This window comes from Thamnophis sirtalis, unplaced genomic scaffold (assembly GCF_051295495.1).
Source record: "Thamnophis sirtalis isolate CommonGarterSnake01/CBP01778 unplaced genomic scaffold, rThaSir2_p1.2 scaffold_4, whole genome shotgun sequence".
Taxonomy (NCBI): Eukaryota; Metazoa; Chordata; class Lepidosauria; order Squamata; family Natricidae; genus Thamnophis; species Thamnophis sirtalis.
Window position 1 is genome coordinate 99,823,846 of NW_028261384.1, and position 19,880 is coordinate 99,843,725.

The following is a 19,880-nucleotide window of genomic DNA, read 5'->3' on the forward strand; positions in this document are numbered from 1 at the left end:
ACATTCAGCTCAACCTACCATACAGGGTGGATATTGGAAAAATAGAAGAAAGGTGTGTTGGATATGTTTGCTCTCCTGCCTTGAGTTATTTGGAAAAATAATACAGCCAGAAGATGACAGACAGAAAGACAATATTTTAATATATATTTAGTTATTTTTATTTTGTAATCTTTATTAACAATGATATAATTTTGGCATTTATCTCAGATCCACGTCTGAAGTTAAAATAATTAAATGTACTTTGTTTTTTATGATTAATTACTTAATACTTATTCAGTATATAATTTCAGTAATTCTTTTGTCTGGTTACTGACATATTTTCGAATCAACTTTTTTCTTTCCCCTTTTTTTCTTTTAAAAATTATCAATAGATCAAAAAAAAGGGGGGGAATTACCCATAACAGCTGGAAATCTACATGCTCGAGTAGAATGTCATATAAAATATTTCTGCTACATAGAAAGAGGCCAAAACAGAATAGATAGGTTACACTTCTCTATTATCTCAGTTGAAAAAAGAAACATCTATAAACATGTCCATTTCTATTTTGTTGTTAAGTGGCTGTTCATCTTTCTAACTTCAGTTCTGTTTTTCTTCAGAGTCATTTGTGTATTGCCGCATAATAAAATTAGGCTGGCTGGAGAAAAGTGGAAAGGGATTGAATGTATGTATTTAATTCGTGATCCAGCAATCCATCCATCCTACTTCTAGCCATTAATTTTAGCACCAGAGCTGATGGAATGTCTCAGTCTGAACTTCAAATATTCTATAGTAAACAAGAAAAGAAAAGATCCTTGTGAAAATAATGCCTGCTTTTTTGTCTTCTTGCTCCTTCCAACCTCTTAGGACTCCCCCTCTCTGTAAAGAGAGTTTAGTTCTACAGTATGAATTTTAACTTCTCTGTTATTTAGCAAGAAAAAAAGTATTTTTAAAAAATGCAATAAAAACTAGAGTAGGTCCTGTGATTATTTAGAGAAAAGCAGTCCTGTGGAAACCAGCCATTGTCCAAAGAAAGACTCTCCATGTTTGGTAGAAACAGATTCTAAAGATTCTTGGACATCAGGCTATGCAACCATCCCAGAGGTTACCAGAATCCCTACAGCCTTTCCCTCCTACTATGTTGACATTCACATTTTGAATTTGTATTTCATCTAACTGAGTACACTACTTACTACCATGGAACCAATACAGAAAATTATAGGTTTAAATTACAGGATCAATTTACATATCCATTTACAAATCAATAAATACAAAACAAAGGACATACAATTCATGCATCAAACTAGTTACCTCTGATCTGTAGGCCATGAAAGAATGCTTGCTTCCCTTTGACCAATGATAAAAAGATCTAGATTTTCTGCAAATCTAGACTTCTTCATAGGTAGTTGCCAGGTTTCATATTGCTACGTCCACCTTTTAATCTTTATTTTGTATTTGCTCAAGTAATGTGGGAATATAAAGGCACAGCCTAGAGACCTACAGTATGAATAATAAGCATACAGTAGTGCGGTTGGTTTGATTTTGACACGTTGTGTGAACTAAGACAGTTTGGCTTCTAAGTCATGCTTCCTGGTTAGCTTTATGGGTGATCTTGATTGTTAATGTTTATCAAAATATTGTTTACATGATGTTTGTGTTGTTATTGTTCATTCTTGGATTCCAATTGATTATTTTGCAAATTATATTTCTTTTTTTGCAAAGGATTCTTAACTGGTTGTTCTTGTATCACAAAGCTTGGATTGCTTGCATAAACACCTCTAATGGTTTCTTATATACAGTCTTTCTATATAAATCAGCACTTCCCAAACTTTTTTCTTCATTACCCAAAGGCACTTATCAGAAATCCTCTTTACCCAATGTAAGTAAAATACTTCAAGTCAAGTTAAACTTCCATATTGTGATTGGATAATGGGTTTTTGTATTGTTACCCAAAGAAAAACCACTTTTATCCCATTTTGGGTATTTTACTCAGGTTTGGGAAGCACTGTTATAAGTAATCTCTACTGCATTCCGACTGCAGATAATTGGTGCTAGGGTGCTGGTATAATTCATGCTGTCTTTTGGCTCAAGAGTAAATAAATTGGTCCTCAGAATCTGATGTTTCTGTGTTCCAGAGCTCTTAATCTACACTACGGGTGTCAAACTCACAGCGTCATGTTGCCATCACGTGACATTTTGCAATTTTTTTTATCCTTGTGGAGCTGGGGTGGGTGTGACCTGCATGTGACGCATCCACACCGGGAGCTGCCAGTTTGACCCCCCCTGCTCTACACCAGCAAAAGGTGTAGAAGAGTAGTTATGAATATGAGCTACATGTTGAGCTGAGCTTAGTCATCTGAGTAAGGAATTCATTGGTTAGTTTTAGAGAAGTTCTCTCCCAGTTGCATTTTGTTTTCTGCAGTATGAAAATACTAGAACTTTTTTTTATAGGCTTGTTATAAATATTTCTAAGTGTTCATGAATCACATACATTTTAATACACTGTTAACTCTATATACCTATGCAACATCATTTTTGTGCCCGTGTGTTATAAACACATATTTTGCAATGATTCTAAGGACTATGAGAAACTTGTGTAAAATGTTTTGCTGCAATTCTTCAACATTTTTCATATTTTCTCTTTTATCATATTGCCTCTTTAATCCTATCCTGACCAATGCACCTTCTTTGTAAAAAGATTATCTGATGTCCTAATTTCTGCCTTAAAGGCACTTTATGGTCAGTAAGCCTGACATAAAAAGAAACTTACAGCATGGGCATTAGAAGCCATTTAGGTAACAGAGACAGGGGCACATACTATGGGAACTGTAACGTTTTTGGGTCTTGAAATCTCAGCTACACTGAAATTGTGGGAGGAAAGAAGGTGCTTTGTGCGTGTAGTGTGTGTGTTCATAGATCCAGCTAGGTATATATATATGCATGTATGCTCTCCTAAACTATCTAGCATTGCAAGCAGATTCCAGGACTTCCTCCAATCATGAAATTATATAAAACTACCACTTCAGAATGTCTACAAAAGGGGGTAGACATTTTTTTCCAGCTAAACTGATGGAATGGTTGCTAAAGAAGATAAAGGTGTCATCCTGATGAATCTAGCATCTTCCATGAGCTGATGGAATGAGCTTTATGTGCTGTTGGCCTGCTTCTCTGTCTTTGCTGCAATCCCGTAGGATTTCTACTGAGGCTGGATCAAATTTCAATTCTGTCTTCTGATACAAAGAGCTGTACTTGCATAGCCATTCCTGATATTTTTCTGAATTTGCGCAACATGCTAAAATAACTTTACTGTAGTTGACTTGTTTGTGCTTGAATTACTTGAAGGTTTAATATGCAATGTGAACTCGGACAATTAGATGAATTCAATTCACTACGGTACGGAGGAGAGAAGGGAATTCTGCTTCATGGCATACCAATTCTGAAATTATCAAGTCCTTTGAAAATTATTTGGTTTTCAGCAAAAAAGAAATGGATTAACAATTGTGTATCTTTTAATGCTTTCTTGTATCTTTTATATTATAGTTCTGTCAAGCTTATTTTTAAGATATACATTACCATTCCATTAAAATATATATATCTAAAATGTTCCCAAGAGTGGCATTGTGTCATATTGTATTTCTAAAAGGTCTTGGATGTATTTCAATTACTTTGAAAATTAATATTCCAATAATTAACCCACTGGATATTTGAGGTGTGAATTGTTTTTATATTTAACATAAAACTTTAATAATGACATTCCATTTTCTTTTCTTTTAATCCATGCTGAGGGTTAGATTTTTATGTGGCCCTGCTAGGTAAAAGGAACCACACTGTTTGGCCAATATCAGCAATTCTGACAAACTAAAAATAAAGATGGCACTGAAAAACTCCAGTTGCTAAATTTTTTTGAAGAAGAATGATGATTGTGCAAGATCTTGGTACCTGGACAAATAATAACCCTGGGGTCTTGGTGGGAGGCACTCATATCTGATAAGGATTCCATAAAGACTACATTGGATATTAGAAGAAGACCTGTAACTTCTTGACTTGTTAGGAGAAGATATCAGTGTGAAACGTATCTATGTGACTTGTCTTCTTTGGTAAGGAAACAATGCAAGGATGCCTCTCATGCTCTACTACAGAAGAATTGGATCTGTGGATGGACATATTCTTAATGTTTTTCTTTGATAATTTTGAGGATAATACTCAGTTCAGGATTTCAGTTTCAGGCCTGTACTGCAGCACTACTGACACTGCAATCTCTTCTAATTCTCTGGCTACATTATCTTTGGATTCTGGAATTTGAATCCATATCCAGCATCAAGTTAGGAAAAGAAAGAAATCTTGGTGTCCCTTGTAGAAATATTATTGAAATGTAATTTATAAATTTTACAAAGAGTGGCCTAGCTTGGCAGACCCTTCTGTGATGTTCTAGGACATTTTGGGGGAATTATAATGATAGGCATTTAAGAGAACACAGCTGTGTAAAAGATGGGGATTCAAGCTTAATGTCCAGCATATGAGCACTGCTTAAAGATTGGACAGATGGACTAAACTACAGTAACTGTGAGTTAGATAAATTAAATACAAAACTATTTTTTCTTTCCTAGACTGATTTTTTGAAACTGCCTTATACTTTATAGCTACATAACAGCAGCCCTCTAAGAAATCATTGAGATTATCCCAGCCTGACTAAATGAGGACTGAGTTTAATACCCTAAGGGTTTTTCTTTTACCTTGTGGGAAACCAGATGGTTTTGAACTATTCAATGTACTATATTTGTAAAAATCTTATGTGGTTATGTGAACCCAAACTTTTTTTCATGTGTTTTGTTATGCTTTACCAAATAATCAAAGTTCTTCTCACTATCACATGTTATATCTAAATTGACTACTTTAAGATGGGTGAACTTCAATTCCTAGAAATAGCTGAAAATATCATTGGCTAAGGAATTTGGGGAATTGAAGTCCACCCATATTAAGACTTAGTAGATGAAGACTTTGGAAATCTGGTTTGTTTGAATAATGCACAGTTTTGTCTTGGCTTTATTCCTGGTTTGTGAGGAACAGTATTAAGTTAAGGATCCAATGTGGCAATAATATGGTATTTTCCAGATTTTGTCTGAGATTGTTTCTCAGGACCATCTGTACTTTGGCTTAATTCACCTTCCCAATTTAATAATATGTGAGGTAGATTAGGAAGAAAGATTATGAGTTAGGAACAGAGGTGGGTTGCTGCCAGCATTACTGCTGGTTCAGTGTGCACAATTTTTTGGGGGGAAAAACGACATTGCACCATTCCTAGATGATGATTTTCCAGAGTTTGATGTGAATGTTTCATAAACCAATCTTTTTGCTGTTTGAGAAATATAGTAGAATATAAATTTAAGTTAAGCGAATCTGCTTCCCCGTTAATTTTGCTTATCAGAAAGTCTAAAGCTGCAACCATCATAAATATCAACTAGTTGCCAAGTGTTTGATTTTCATTTTTAAAAGCCTTATCTGAGTTATAAGTCTCCAGGATTTATTTTGCATCTGAAATCTTATTGATGAATTCAAATCATGCTAACCAACTCGTTGCTTCTGCATATGTATACATACATATATACATATATACATATATACATATACATACACAACACAAAAATGTAACAAAGGCAACAGTAAAATATTGGGCTTTCTGTCTGGATGGTCTCTTGTGATGAGCCAATGGACAGAGAATGGAAGCAGTTAGCTTCCTTCCATAATTGGGGCATACCAGGGGTTGTGACACTAAATTATATCTATCTGTCTGTCTGTCTGTGTGTGTGTGTGTGTGTGTGTGTGTGTGTGTGTTATATTTGTGCTGATAAATAAATAAAGGGAGACTAGTATAGATCTATTTCAAGCTATTTAGCTCTCATCAGCTAGCCATACCCTTGCTGGGAATCAAACCTGTGCTCTATTGCCTCTTAGGCAGATGTGTTAACCATTGAGCTACAGAACTCGACTCCTTATCATATATATAGTGTCACAACCCCCTATCCTCTAGGTATGGAGGCGTCAGAAAGTGGACTATGATCCACCAAATCCTTGAGATAATCTGAGTACTAGTAGATCCTACCAAAGTAATCATTTGCTTGAAAAAAAGAATTGAATAACTCCGGAAGCTAGATCAGCATGCTTATGTGTGTGGCTTCTAAGAACTATCTAAAGAAAAGAAAACGTATTTGGATTTTTACCCTAACCAAAACTCTAGGGCCAACCTTTTTGGGAAAATTCTTTAATGTTATGTGGTTTATATTACGATATGTTATATTTTAAGGGCGGGGGAAGGAAAAGTACTGTTTTTGAAGGTTCTCTTTAAAAAAAATGTAGATACTACTTGCTCTGTGACTGTTTCCTGCGTTTGTGTGTGCGCGTGTTTCTGTGTACGCGCGCGCGTGTGTATGTTATCAGGAGCAGGAAACAGGAGCTGGAAGAGCGAGCGAGTACAGAGGCTATTCCAGGCTACCGAAGGAAGGCGGAGGCGGAAGGGGACCATTTTAAATCATTTTCTCCCCTCTGGCAATAGTGAGATTGCCCTTTCCCCTTTATTTTTGGCCACGGGGAGGTGTGGCAAAGCTGCCTTAGGCCACAAAAGGTGAAGCCACCACGTGGGATGCGTTATGGTGTTGCCAGTCTGACGGCTGCACATTTTGTGGTGTGAGACTGGGGGAGGGGAATAGGAGAGGGCCGCTGGAAATCGAGGAGGGATAAGAGCCCGAGGAAGCAACAGCAAAAGAGGAAGAAAAGCACCGGAGAAGCTTCCCCCCCCCCCTCCCGCGTACCCATCTCCTGCAAGCACCTCCCCAAAACAGCCACTTCCATGGTCTACAGCTGCTAACGATGGATTTTCTTTGTCAAGCAAACTGGGAAGTGATGTAAGTCCAACCCCCATCTCCTAATTGGGATCAGCCGGGCGAACGGGGAGGGGGTTTCATAACGGAGCAGGGGAGCTTTTGAGGGGTAAGAGTGGTGCTGCCTCCCCGAGAATGCGCTCGCTTGGGCTGCTGCCGAGGATGATGCCGTTGCTCTCCCGGGAAAGAGACAGTCCATCCACATGACATGACTTCCCCCGGGAGGTTGGGGGGGACATCGTCGAGTAACAAACCGTGTACCCCGTAGCCTCGGCCCAGCGCCTCGAGTCTCCGGGGAAAGGGGGGGGGGATGATGCGCGATTGTTCAGGAGAGCAGCAAGCGCTTCCTCATAGTTATTTGTACCATTCCTCCTCCCTACCCCATCTGTAATATTGAACCCCATTATTCTCTTACCTTCTTTTAGTACAGCTCCCCTCCCCCCTGCCGTTTCTCCCTCCCCCAAAACTAGAAGGTTGAAGCCCTCCACATCTAGTATTTATGCTGACTATCCCTTGCGATGGTCCCCCTAGTCAAATCAGTTCTCACCCCTTCCTCTATTTCATGTTACCCTTTCAACTTTGCTTTCCATTTTATATCAGGTTGTTGCTCCTGCCTTCCACCCCCTTTTTCCCCAGAAGGGCCTGTGATATTTCAACCCTTCCCCCACTTTGATCTTGTTGCTGCCTAATCGAAATTAATATTGTATTTTTCTCGCTCTCTTCCCAATTGCATATCTTCTCCCCATTAGACTCTGGGCTGTTCCCTGTTAATTGCTTTCCTGATCCATAACCTCCCTTTTCCTTTCTATTTACCTTTCTAATCCTAGGACCTGTGTACCTCTCTCCTAATCCAATTTTCTGTATTAAATTATGTCCTATTCTAAAAAAGCTCAATAATTTTACAGCATCTAGGATTGGAAAGATTTTAAAATAAAGTAGGAAGAGGGTAATCGGTATGGGATGGAGCAACCAACAAAGGGGCCAATGTCATTAAAGATATAGTTGTTTTTTAATGGAAAACATAACTAAAACATCAGTGAGCTGTATATTCTATTTTCTGGCCACTTTGCCTATTACTTGCCATACTGATGGTAGGAACTGTGCTTCTACATTCCCTACAGTATTTACTGCCCTTTCCATCTGCTGTTCCTGTACTTTCCCTGTATGCCATCTGGGCTTAGTGTTTTCTCCCCACCCCCCTCACTTTTCATTGCCTCCTTCCCCTTTTCCTAGTATGCCTGGCTTTTGTGAGCCTCCCTATATTTCTTAATGCAGACTGCACCTTCCTTCGATCTCATACACATTTTTGGTCTGTATCTTGACACTTAATCTTGGATTTGTTCCCTGCCTACCCTTCTAATTACTCAAAGTCAGGATGTGAAACTAAGTGAGAACTCCAGATGAGTTGCATTGAGTTCCATAATGGAAAAAAGCAGAGCAGGAACATACTAAATAAGGAGTAAATCGACCTATATTGATCTTTTTGTTGACAGCTGCGCTGCAATCCCACTGAATTCTAGGGGTGCTCTTCCCCCTATTCCACATCATGCAGCTACAGGATGGATTGTTTATTTGATTCCTCCCATTGCTGTCATAATACTTCCAGCAAGTTCCTTCTGTTTTTCCATTTGTTACATAACTTTTAAACCTATTCCCCATTCTACCTAATCAAATTCTACCTTATTAGGGTTCAGCCTTCAGACTCTGATTCTGAAAAGATGCTGAGAATTTGCTGAGAGTTCTTGCTTGTTCTGAGGTATAAATGTGTGGCTTTCTTTCTATTTCATAACCCCAGAAGCATCTGATGCCACTTATTTCATGGGTGGGAACTTATAAGGAGAGACCAAGTTGATGATGAGTATTTGTTTTGAGTTCTTGCTCATCTTTTTCTCTGAGCCTGATTCTGTCCACATGGTTGACTTTCCTATGAGGCAAGGGGGAAATAGTTGCTTCTGGAGGCCAACTTTAGATTTTGTGAATAGCAGAAGGCAAGCAGCAAATCTAATCTCTAAGGTATAATTTGGTGGGCAGCCCTTTCCGTTGATATGAATGGGGCACCTATTTAAGGGCACCTATTCTCCTCGTTCTCAGTTTTGATTATTGCACGCAATATTGGGAGACATTTTTGCAATTTTGAATGCCCAAGTAGGCACCATGGTTAGAGAAGTGATAGAACTGTTCCATGTACCTGAAATTATGGAGCATTATGAATGGATTTCCTCATTAAACTTATTCTGGATTTATCTTCCTTTATCTATTAACATTTCTGGGCAATATACATAGCATTCAATCCTTCTATTTTTCTTGACAACAGCTGTGTGAAGAAGGTTGGCCTGAGAGGCAGTAATTGGTCTAAAGGCACCTGTCTACTTCCATGCTTGAAGATGGACTTAAAGTTGGGTCTCCTCTATTCTAATCCATCACTTTAACCACTATATAATCAGTAACATTTTCTGAGTTTTCCACATGACTTCTGAGGCCACCAAGAATAACTGGAACATATTAGGCAGCACGAACAAGAAAATAATAAACAAGAACACAAGATTCTTCTATTACATGTAATTCATTTCTTAGTTACAATATTTTTTTATTGAAAATCAGCTTCCACGTAGGAGGAATGGCACATGCAGTTTAATATGGAACTCTTCAACTTAGTGCTTGGCGATGGAATGTGCAACAAAGTGCTGTGGGATATTTCATCTTAGAAGAGTGCTCCTGTTAAGATTACTTGGATATGCCTTTCTCCAGTATACCATCAATAGGAAGAACTTATGCAGGGTAGTTCTTTCTCTCACATTCTCCCTTTGTTTTAGTTTTTCCTTTCAGTAATCCTTGGTCTTCTGTAGATATGTATGGTCACTAAATCTCTTTTATTGTAAGTTTTTAAAATAGTAAAGTTGTTAAACATTATAATTAAAAAGATAAAAACTAATACAAGCAAAGAAAAAAATAACACTATAAACAAGAAGAAAAATGATATAAACAAATGCTTTTCCTTTATCACAACAAATATAAACAATTTTAGTAACTTATCAACTTTTAAAACACAACAAATAATCTCTTCTTCCCAAATCTCTTCTGTTAGCTATAAAAATATCCTTAAAACCTTGTTCAGTCCTATTAGCAAAAGTCTATTAAAGGAGATAAGAGAAATAACATCTATTTTAACATTGATCAAATAAACCAACTTTATATTCCTTCCTTTTACTTTTAGCAATCTTTAATCCCTTCAAATAATGTCTCAGAACTGATTTCTTTTCATTTTTTTCTTTGATCCTTCTCACAAAACCTTTCAAGAATGTAACAAGCCCCTTTTGTATATCCACTATAGAAAATTATCCAGGTTCCTCTTTTGGTTTGTTATTTACATATCCTTTTTAATTATTAAAACATCAGCCAGTTTCATTTGTATATCCAGTTTAGCATCTTTTTCTATATCATTCTTGTAGCCTTTCATTTTTAAATCTAGTTTTGGATCTGTCTCAGTCTCGTTCAGGAAAATTTGTTCCTCTTCCATAACATTTTTTTAAACACAGTCTATATATAAAGACAGACACTATTAACATTAACTCCTGGGTCAATTCTTCACAAATATCCTTATGCTTCCCTCTGGTATCATTTTTTAAACAATTGCTTTCCAATGGGAAGGATCTTTCTAATTAAATCAAAGTCTTATTTCAAATCCATCTGGACCCATAATTGTTTGTAATTTTCAAAAATCAATATTCTCACAATTTCTTTTCCTGTTTATTCCAAAAAAGAATGAATGTTTTTTTTAAAATTAAACTTTTATTTATTTTTGCAAAGTGTTGAAGGAAAATTACACAGTGGTGTAAAACATGTCATTTTCAAGGTTACTAATAGCTAAAAAGTAATTAATAAACAATTTCCAAAAGTTATTAGAAAAGGGAAATGTGTTAACCCTGGGCCAATTATGGTTTGAGTGAAGATGGCATTCCCTCATCTCCCAGAATTCTAAAACTTCCAGATACGAGTGTTTTGTGATCTCCTGGGGGGGGGGGGGACAATTCTCTGGAGCACTTCTGGGAGATCTCAAATCTTCTCTCTTTCTGGAGAAGAATCCTGGTGAGCTGATCCATTCACAAATTTGTGATTCCACTGGGGTTGGCTCCAATCTCCTCAGTGGAGCTGTTTTCACTTCAATGGTTCTTCTCCAGAAGTTATCTTTATTGTAGCTCTCATTGACTTCAGGAGCAAAGTTTCCCTTCTGGTTTCATTTTATGTGTACTTTTCCAATATTTGATATTTCTACCTTTATTTTGATAGTCTTTTGATTTTCATTACTGTTGGTGTAGGAGATTAGGAGGAAGAAAAAAAGCAGAGTCATGGTTCTAAGATATTGAAGTTTAACAAGGGCTGATAGAAGTTCATGAAAGGAACCAGCTATGATTTAGGCTTTTAGGTCACATCCTCTCAAATGTTAACCTTTCGATTGTGTCACTTATGTGCTGATATGGAGAAAAGGAATCATTTACAGCTTCCCTTTTGCAGTTGGGCAATGGGTTATTTCAGAACATATGTTGGCGGCTATGTGGATTTAATAGGGAGATCTGACCAGTCTAGGCTTCCTAATCTATATGACTGCTGTGTGGATTTAGTGGGGAGTGGGGGGACCTAAGCAGTGTAGACTTCCCAATGGTTTGGATTGTCAAATGTGCACTTTTTAATGCCTATTTTCCATATTTAATATATAAATGGAAGGAATGGTATTTGAACACAATCTTTGGAAGCGTTCCTGGATTTTATCTGGAGTTTTCCGTCACATGTGGATTTTTATGTTGGCTGCAAATCTTGGCTTTCCTTTCCTTTCATTCACTTAGGCAAAATTTCTTGTACTTAGAATATCAAAAATAAACTTGAATGTACCATGTAGTAAATTATTTGAAGTATACAAAGGAGACAGGTGGTTTATTACTGGAGATTTATAGTACTTTGAGAAAGTCCTCCTTTATAAAAAAATCCCCTCTTGGTGAATAGTGCTCTCTGTATATATGATATATACATTATATTATAGATGCGTCTAGCAAGGCATTTATGTATTCTAACAGATTATATTCACCCATCATTTGCCTGTCTGCAGACTCCTACATTCTACCCAAGAGTGTAACCTGGTGTTGTCATGTCTTAAACACCAGCTGTTTCCCTTTCCTCTTCATTTTTTTTTCATCTTGTCTGGTGAAGCGTTTTTAGCTTGCATGTTATTTTAGAAACTTGAGTTGGCCTAATAAGAATGTTACCTTAAGATGGAGTAGGTGTTTTTATTTTTACTTCATTACTTTTATTTTGCTTTGCTTTATGTATTTATAAATGCAGCTTTCCTAAGGATACATTTTTATATGCGGCTGCCATTTTTTCTGTTTCAATGTAGAAATCTAAGGAGTAAGGTTTACTGTGGTCCAAAGATTAATGAGTTCAAAGCTATTCATATTGAAAGATGCAACATACACATGAATATCCATGTATTATAGGGATATAAATAAATAATTTATTTCTTCTAGGTTTAAAATAAACCATTGTTTTGCTTTGATTTGTATTTTTTTCTATTTTTTTTTAATCCTCCAGACATTGGTGGAAAGATTCCCCCCCCCCCCCCATATCTCCGATTCTCAATTACGTGTTACTTGCAGGTATGGGTAGGCTTTGCTTTAATTGAATGTATTTAAATACAGATCCCTATAGTAACTGCAACACTCCTTTACAAAGCACAATAAATGATTGAATGGAAAAGGAAAATGACATTTACCTGCAGCAGAAAATGTCCATGTGCATGCATTTATGCCAATACTAGAAAATATAAGTTTTAGCTGGTATTTTGTGTATAGAAGCTACAGTTTTTCTTCTTACCTGGAATGACCTTGAACTGTAGCATATTGAATTAGCTGGTTGGGTGTGCAAATCTAGATAGCTGTTGACTGCCAGTTGATTTAATTTGAACAGCTTCAGTTTTTAGAATTACCGAAACTCTTTCCCCTTCCATTACTACCTCACCTCTATTGCCATCTGCAAATGCAACCAAAATAGCTCTGTGCAATGTAGCTTTAGATAAGTTACCTGGGCTGAAACATGGAGGGTTAATATTCAAAACACACACACAACACACACACACACACACACACACACACACACACACACACACACACACACACACGCTTGGGCAAGTTGCTTGGTTTCAGTTCATGCCCAGCCAATAGAATCAAGAACAACACTTGGAGTTCTGAGAACTGGTAGTTCCTTTATTGTTTCTCTCCTACCAACAGAATCTTGCCAGACTAAAGCAATTATCTGCCATAATTACAAAGTATATTCTGTGACTTATAAGGGAGGGCTCAATCTTGCTGTCTTCCTGCCTGCCAGACATTCCAAGCTCTGCTGTCTCTTTGCCCTCTGGGAATGGGCCCACCCTTCCTAATGACTTCTGATTACATTTCACTACATCTTCTATTTTTTTTTTAAAAATGTTGTGATAATAAATCTCAATAAATAGACATGGACTGTTCAGCCATCTGATCTTTAATTAGTAAGAATGTATTGTTAAGAATGGTTAGAAAAAGAAAAGCTGTTGGTAAATTTACATGGAGTGAAGGAAAAAAACTCGAGTCAAATTCCAAATTTTGTAAGAATCCTAAGATAGAAGTAAATCTTGTTCTTCCAAACTTTAAACTATATTACAGGATAAACTATTTGTGATTGCTAACAGAAATAAAATCCTCAAATAGTAAAACATCAACATTGCGAGAAGCTGGTGTAGCTAATTTTATAGATATTTATGGTACAGGGACAATAAAGAGAACAAAAATGTTTAAAAAAATATAATGCAAAGTTTGATCAAAAGTGTGAAATCTTATGAGAAAAAAAATAATTCAAACAATCTTACTGGTAGCCTCTCCTTTAAATTTGCTTTAATTTTGAAGACAACTATAGTAAGAAAAATGCAACTACAGTATTCATTTAGACTCCATGAACAGATCAAAAACATACCAAGAACTACTTGGTGAAGCTAGAACATACCATTGTTGATGTATCTACAGATTGCTGGAAAAATAAAAACTGATCTCAAAAATAGGGGGCAGCTTCTAAGAAAATGTTATGAAATTGGAATGCTCATACACAATCAACAGCATGTATTAGAGCATATACAGGTTAGTCCTCAACTTATGACCACAATTAGAACCAGAATTTCCATTGCTGAGTAAGATGTTTTAAGATTTTACAATCTTTTCTGCCTCCGTTAAGCAAATTACTAAAGTTAAGAGCATCATGTGGTCATTAACCAAATCCAACTTCCCCTATTGACTATGCTTGTCAGAAACTAGCTGGAAAGGTGACAAATATTTGGGATGCTGCAACACTTTTAAATACACTCCGGTTGCTAAGTGCTCAAAGTTTGATCATATATCCATTGGGATGCTGCAACAGTTGTAAATGCAAGGATCTGATTTAAGTCTTTATTTTCACTGCTGTTGCTTCACAAATGGCTTTAAGCTGATGACTACCTGTATAAAAACTGTTACTCAGATATGGCATGGAGACAGAGCAAAATTTAAAAACCCTGCATAATAAATTAGTTGCAAAACTTTAAAGAAACAGTCACAAAATAACAATGGGAAAAATTATGAAATGTATAAAATTTGTTCCAAGTTATAACTTATGAAAAAATTGTATAAAATATAGGTGGTATACAACTGTCAGTAATTACCAACATAGATAAATTGTACAGTAATTAAAGTTGAAAATGCTATAAAATAGGGGGAACATACTTGTGTCGCAGACATGTAACCCATATGCCCACCCCGAAAAGTATGACAGAAATATAAAGCACTATTCAGAGAAATTAAATATAAAATGAAACTGCAATTCTCACTAGGCATAATTCCAAAACATAAAACAAAATATAATTTACTAAGATACATGTTTAAAGTGGAAGGAAACATTTAGCACATTAGAAAGAGATACGTTACCAAAGATGTCAGACTGGGACATTAAATTAGGAGAATATGCACTAAGGGCAAAATTAACAGCATATATTCACAACAGAAGTTTAATTAAATTTAAGCAAGAATGGCTTCTATTCATACTATATGTTACACAACAAGGCAAATGTAAGTATCGATAAATGTGCTTTTCAATTTGAATAGGAACTGTCTAAAGATTTGAAATGAGACACACACAAAAATTTAAATGTCTATAAATATTGTACATTATTTATTTATTTAGCAAACAAATAATGCCAGGTATTGAAAGGAGGACTACTTTGAACTAATTGTTTAACATTCTTCTTTAATTGTATTCTTATAATAGGACCGGTTACACGGACCAGACTGGACTTTTATTTTAGCATAAACTGAAAAGTCATTAAAAGGAACCTTTCTTGTTCTTTTTTTCCTGCAAATGACACCCCTGCCGCTGCTGTCCTTCGTCTAAAGCTGTTATTAGCGATAAACCAAATGTGTGCCGTTAGTTCACAGCCATTGTAAGGGTGAGACTAAAATAACATGCATTTACCTTTAACTGCAGGGCTATGAAAAACAGCCACATATTCTTTCTCTGGCCTCTTTTGTCTTCTTCCCATGTAGCAATGAGCAAGCAGTTGCTTTAGAGGACAGGTATTGGAAGATGTCCACAAGATATTGAAACAAAAGGCCTTCAGTGCCCTTCAGCTGGGCAGCTATCTGCAAGTGTAATGGGAATGCCACCTTACCAATAGGCTTGAAAGGAAATTCAGTCACTTCTCCAGTTAGCTTTTATCAATGGGGCAAAAAAGGGAAGTGGCTCCATCTTGTTATCCTGTTCCGGCAACAAACATTCTTAGGCCAGCTACAGGAATTGGAGTGCGCATCTGCATTTGCTTTCTAAAATTTACACTGTAAACCAAATGATTAGGAAAGGAACATAACCAGAGAAAACACAATCACTCCCATACCATTATGTGCATGTAAACATACACATAGACTTTCTACATTATAATCTGAAGAAGTAATTTAAGTCCTATTGTGGTTAAAATGCTCAATATTTTGTGTCAGCTCTGATAGCATATGCATAATTTCTCAGGACAAAAGAAGTAGTTTTGGTTTAAAGGCTGTCTCAGAATAGCCGTTTTTACATTTTCAAATAACCATATTGTCTGGTCCTCTCTTGTAATTGTGACCACCGAAATTGGAAAAGCTAGATCAAAGACCACATCTGTCAACACAGTGCTTTCCACTTTCAAGGTCAAGAAATGAATGACAAGAAATTTGTTATCACATAAATGCAAGAGAAAGAGAAAGGTAGTACTTAAAACCAATGTGATATTTAAAAATAAATAAAAGATATTTGGTGATGTGGATTTAGAGATGTTAATTATTTAAGAGTTTTTCTCATTCTATTTGCAACGTATATTCCTGTCCCAGCTTGCATAAACAATGTATTACAAACTCTAGCTGACCAGATTATGTAGGCTGAAGATAAATACCCAGATTCACTCCACATTGTGCTAGGAGATTTCAACAGTGCTAACTTAAGCCAAGAGCTACCAAGATACTTTCAGCATGGTCAACTATCTTACTAGAGGCAAGAATACTTTAGACCACTGCTACACAACATTAAAAGATGCTTATCGGTCTTTACCATGAGCATTTGTGGGACACTCTGATGATTGTTATGATTCACCTTGTACCTGTTTATAGACAAAGGCTTAAAACCATAAACCAACAATTAAATCAATGAAGCCTTGAACTGAGGAGGCAAAGTTAAAGCTACAGGCTTGCCTTGATTGCACAGATTGCAATGTTTTCGAACATGCCTCTACAGACTTGGATGAACTCACAGATACTGAAAATCATGTGTTAGTTTTTATGAAGACCTTTGTGTGCCAACCAGAAACCTGCAAATATATAGAACCAACAGACCTTAGTTCACAGCTAAACTCAAGCAGATACATTGTGCCGTAGAATGCTGTACAATCAGGCCAGAAATGTATTAACAAGGGAGATCAGAGCAGCAAAAATCAGCTACTCTGAAAATCAGAAGAATCAGTTGTTAACAAATTAACCAACAAATGTATGGAAAATGCTTAAAAATATCACTGTTTACAGCAAATCTTTCCATGCTGAAGGGAATCAACAACTGACAGATGATTGGATGTGTTTTACTGTAGATTTGAGAGGAAACCACTTGTCACATATAACCTCCATCTCAGATAGACCAACAACAGCCAAGCCTCCTACAACTGACCCCATAGCTTTGGGCCCCCTACCTCTGGTGATTAGCGAAAATGATATGCAAGGTCAAGATATGCAGACAAACACTTGAAAAAGCACCAGGCCCAGACAAAGTAACTGCTTTTTGCTTGAAAGCTTCTGCTGACCAATTGGCCCTCATCTTGACCTGTATCTAGAGATACGTTATGTTCCTTCTTGCTTCAAATGCTCCGCTGTCATTTCAGTGCTGAAGAAGCCCTCCATTAAGGATCTAAATAACTACAGACCTGTTGCTCTGACACCCATAGTTATAAAAATCTTTGAAAGGTTAGTGCTGGCCCACCTGAAAAGCTTCACGCATCCGCTGTTAGACTCCTTGCAATTTGCCTATTGAACCAATAGATCAGCAGATGATGCTGTTAGTATGGCTCTGAACTACATCCCACAACACCTTGAACCTCCAAGGACCTATGCAAGGATTCTTTTTGTAGACTTCAGCTCAGCATTAATGCCATCATTCCTGATATTCGTCTAACTGAACTGATTCAGCTTGTACGTGGATCATAAACTTTCTAACAGACAGGAAACAGGTAAAGCTAGGCAAAATCATATCAGGTACCACAGGGGCCTCCCAGGGCTGTATTCTCTCTCCACTTCTCTCTCTATATCAACTACATCTCAAAGGATCTCTTTGTTAAAGTACTGAAGTTTGCAGATGATACAACAGTGATTGGTCTGCATACAGATGGGAAGTTGAACAACTAACCTTGTGGTGTAGCTGGAACAGTTTTGTACTGAACATACTCAAAACTGATTTAAGGAGAAGTCCTCCTATTCTTCCACCTCTTACAATACTAGACAACATAGTATCAACAGTAGGGACCTTCAAAGTTTCTAGGTTCTATAGTATCTTAAGAGTAAAGATGTTGATGTTAGGACACCTAACATCAAAAATGTCATCAGAAAAGCACAACAAAAAATGTTCCCCCTGTGCCAACTCAGAAAGCTCAGACTGCCTAAAGAGCTGCTGATACTGTTCTACAAAGGAATTGTTGAGTCTGTAATTTGCATTCTAAAACTGTCTGGTTTGGCACTGCAACCGAACAAGACAGATACAGACTTCAATGTATAGTTAGAATTGCAAAAAAAAATAATTGCTACCAGCCTGCCTTACATTGAGGACCTGTATATTGCACGAGCCAGAAAGAGAGCTGTGATAATATCTACAGATCCCTCACATCCTGGACCTAAACTGTTTCAACTTCTTCCATCAAGACAACACCATAGGGCATTACAAGCCAAAACAATTGGGCAGAAGGACAATTTTCTTCCCTCCCCCATGCCAAACAACTAATTCCCACAATACTTTCAAACTACCTAGTAGGGCTGTATTGCTATTTTTATTCTCATTTTTCCTATTATCTGTTTCCTTATCTTCTTATGATTATAACTTTCTTGCTTGTTTTTTATGTTAATTTTATATTAATTGTCTTATTCAGTATCCTAGTATGATTTATGTTGATTAGTTATTTAGTATCCTTTGATGGTCACAAAATATATCATGATTTATAATGTAATGTATTTTTATGATGATTATGATCATGATGTATCACTTGTTGCTTGTATGTACACTGAGAGCTTATGTATTGGAGACAAATTCTTTGTGTGTCCGATCACACTTGGCCAATAAAGAATTCTACTCTATTCTATAAATGTAGATTGATTTCTAGAGCCCGTATATAATAGCTGATTTCCCCCCATTATTAAAGCTGCTTCAATATCTGTAAAAAGAGTAAATTATTATTAAATTTTTATTATTAAAAAAATATTATCTTTTGACTCTTTGCTGCTAGGCTGAGGTCAGTTCCTAGAAAGAGAAATATTGATTTTCATGCCTTGGGTGAAGACCTCATATAGATACATGAAGAAAACACAAGGCAAGAGTGAACAGTTCTAGGTGAAACCGTAGAGTTTTAGGAAACTGGTAGAGGAAGCATTCTCCCTTAGGCCAGCCTATACGATACGATAGGATTGTTTTATACAAAATAGGAGAACTCCAGTGGTGGGATTCAACTGGTTCACACCACTTCGGCCGAACCAGTTGTTAAATTGCTGGCTGGCCTCTCCTCTTTCAGGAGTCCACATGCACCCCACTGCTCGCAGGTAAGTGCAGGGAGGCCTACAAGGCCCAAAACTGTGTGTGGGGAGTGGTGCAGTGCGACACCTCCCCTCCGCAGCCTGTTTTTGTTCCTAGGAGGCTGCAGAGAGGCCTACTAGGCCCAAAATAGGGTACAGCCTGTTTTTGCTCCCAGGGAGCTACAGGAGGTCAAGCACTGCCTGTCACATCCCCTGGCCATGTCCACCGTGGGGAATTGGTTTTTAAATTATTTGAATCCCACTACTGGAGAAATCTATATGTATATTTCCAGAGTTCTGGAAATAGGTGGGGAGCAGTAATAATAATGCTTGTATTTATTTTAATTATAACCTACATAATCAGTAAATTAATTTAGATGCAGAAAAATACCTCTCTTGACCAGGGAAATAGTCTACCTTAATTTTTCTCTGTATTTTCTTTCAGTTACTTTATAGGATAATATTAACATTATAGGAAGTAGGATAAATGTTTTTTTTTTAATTGTTGCTATTGTTTGGTAACTGAGAATCAGATGAGTTTCGGGCATTGCAGATCATCTAGAGATCTGTAGTGAACTATTGATCTCTATTCAGATGAGATAGAACGTGATCCATCATGTTCTATCTCGTCTGAATGCAGAAAATTGAAGTGGATAGGTCAGTGGATTGAGTCTATACAAGTAGTTTCCTGTG

General features: G+C 36.8%; 1 protein-coding gene across 2 annotated transcripts in view; it reads left to right on the forward strand.

Moving 5' to 3' along the window:
* The first annotated feature begins 6,449 nt into the window (after positions 1–6,449).
* The window catches only part of TBKBP1 (TBK1 binding protein 1), a 71,234-nt gene continuing 57,803 nt past the window's right edge, over positions 6,450–19,880 (forward strand). For both annotated transcript variants that reach the window (XM_014058189.2, XM_014058196.2), the window contains exon 1: positions 6,450–6,876. The gene's annotated coding sequence lies outside the window, so the exon portion shown is untranslated. The remainder of the gene's footprint in view (positions 6,877–19,880) is intronic.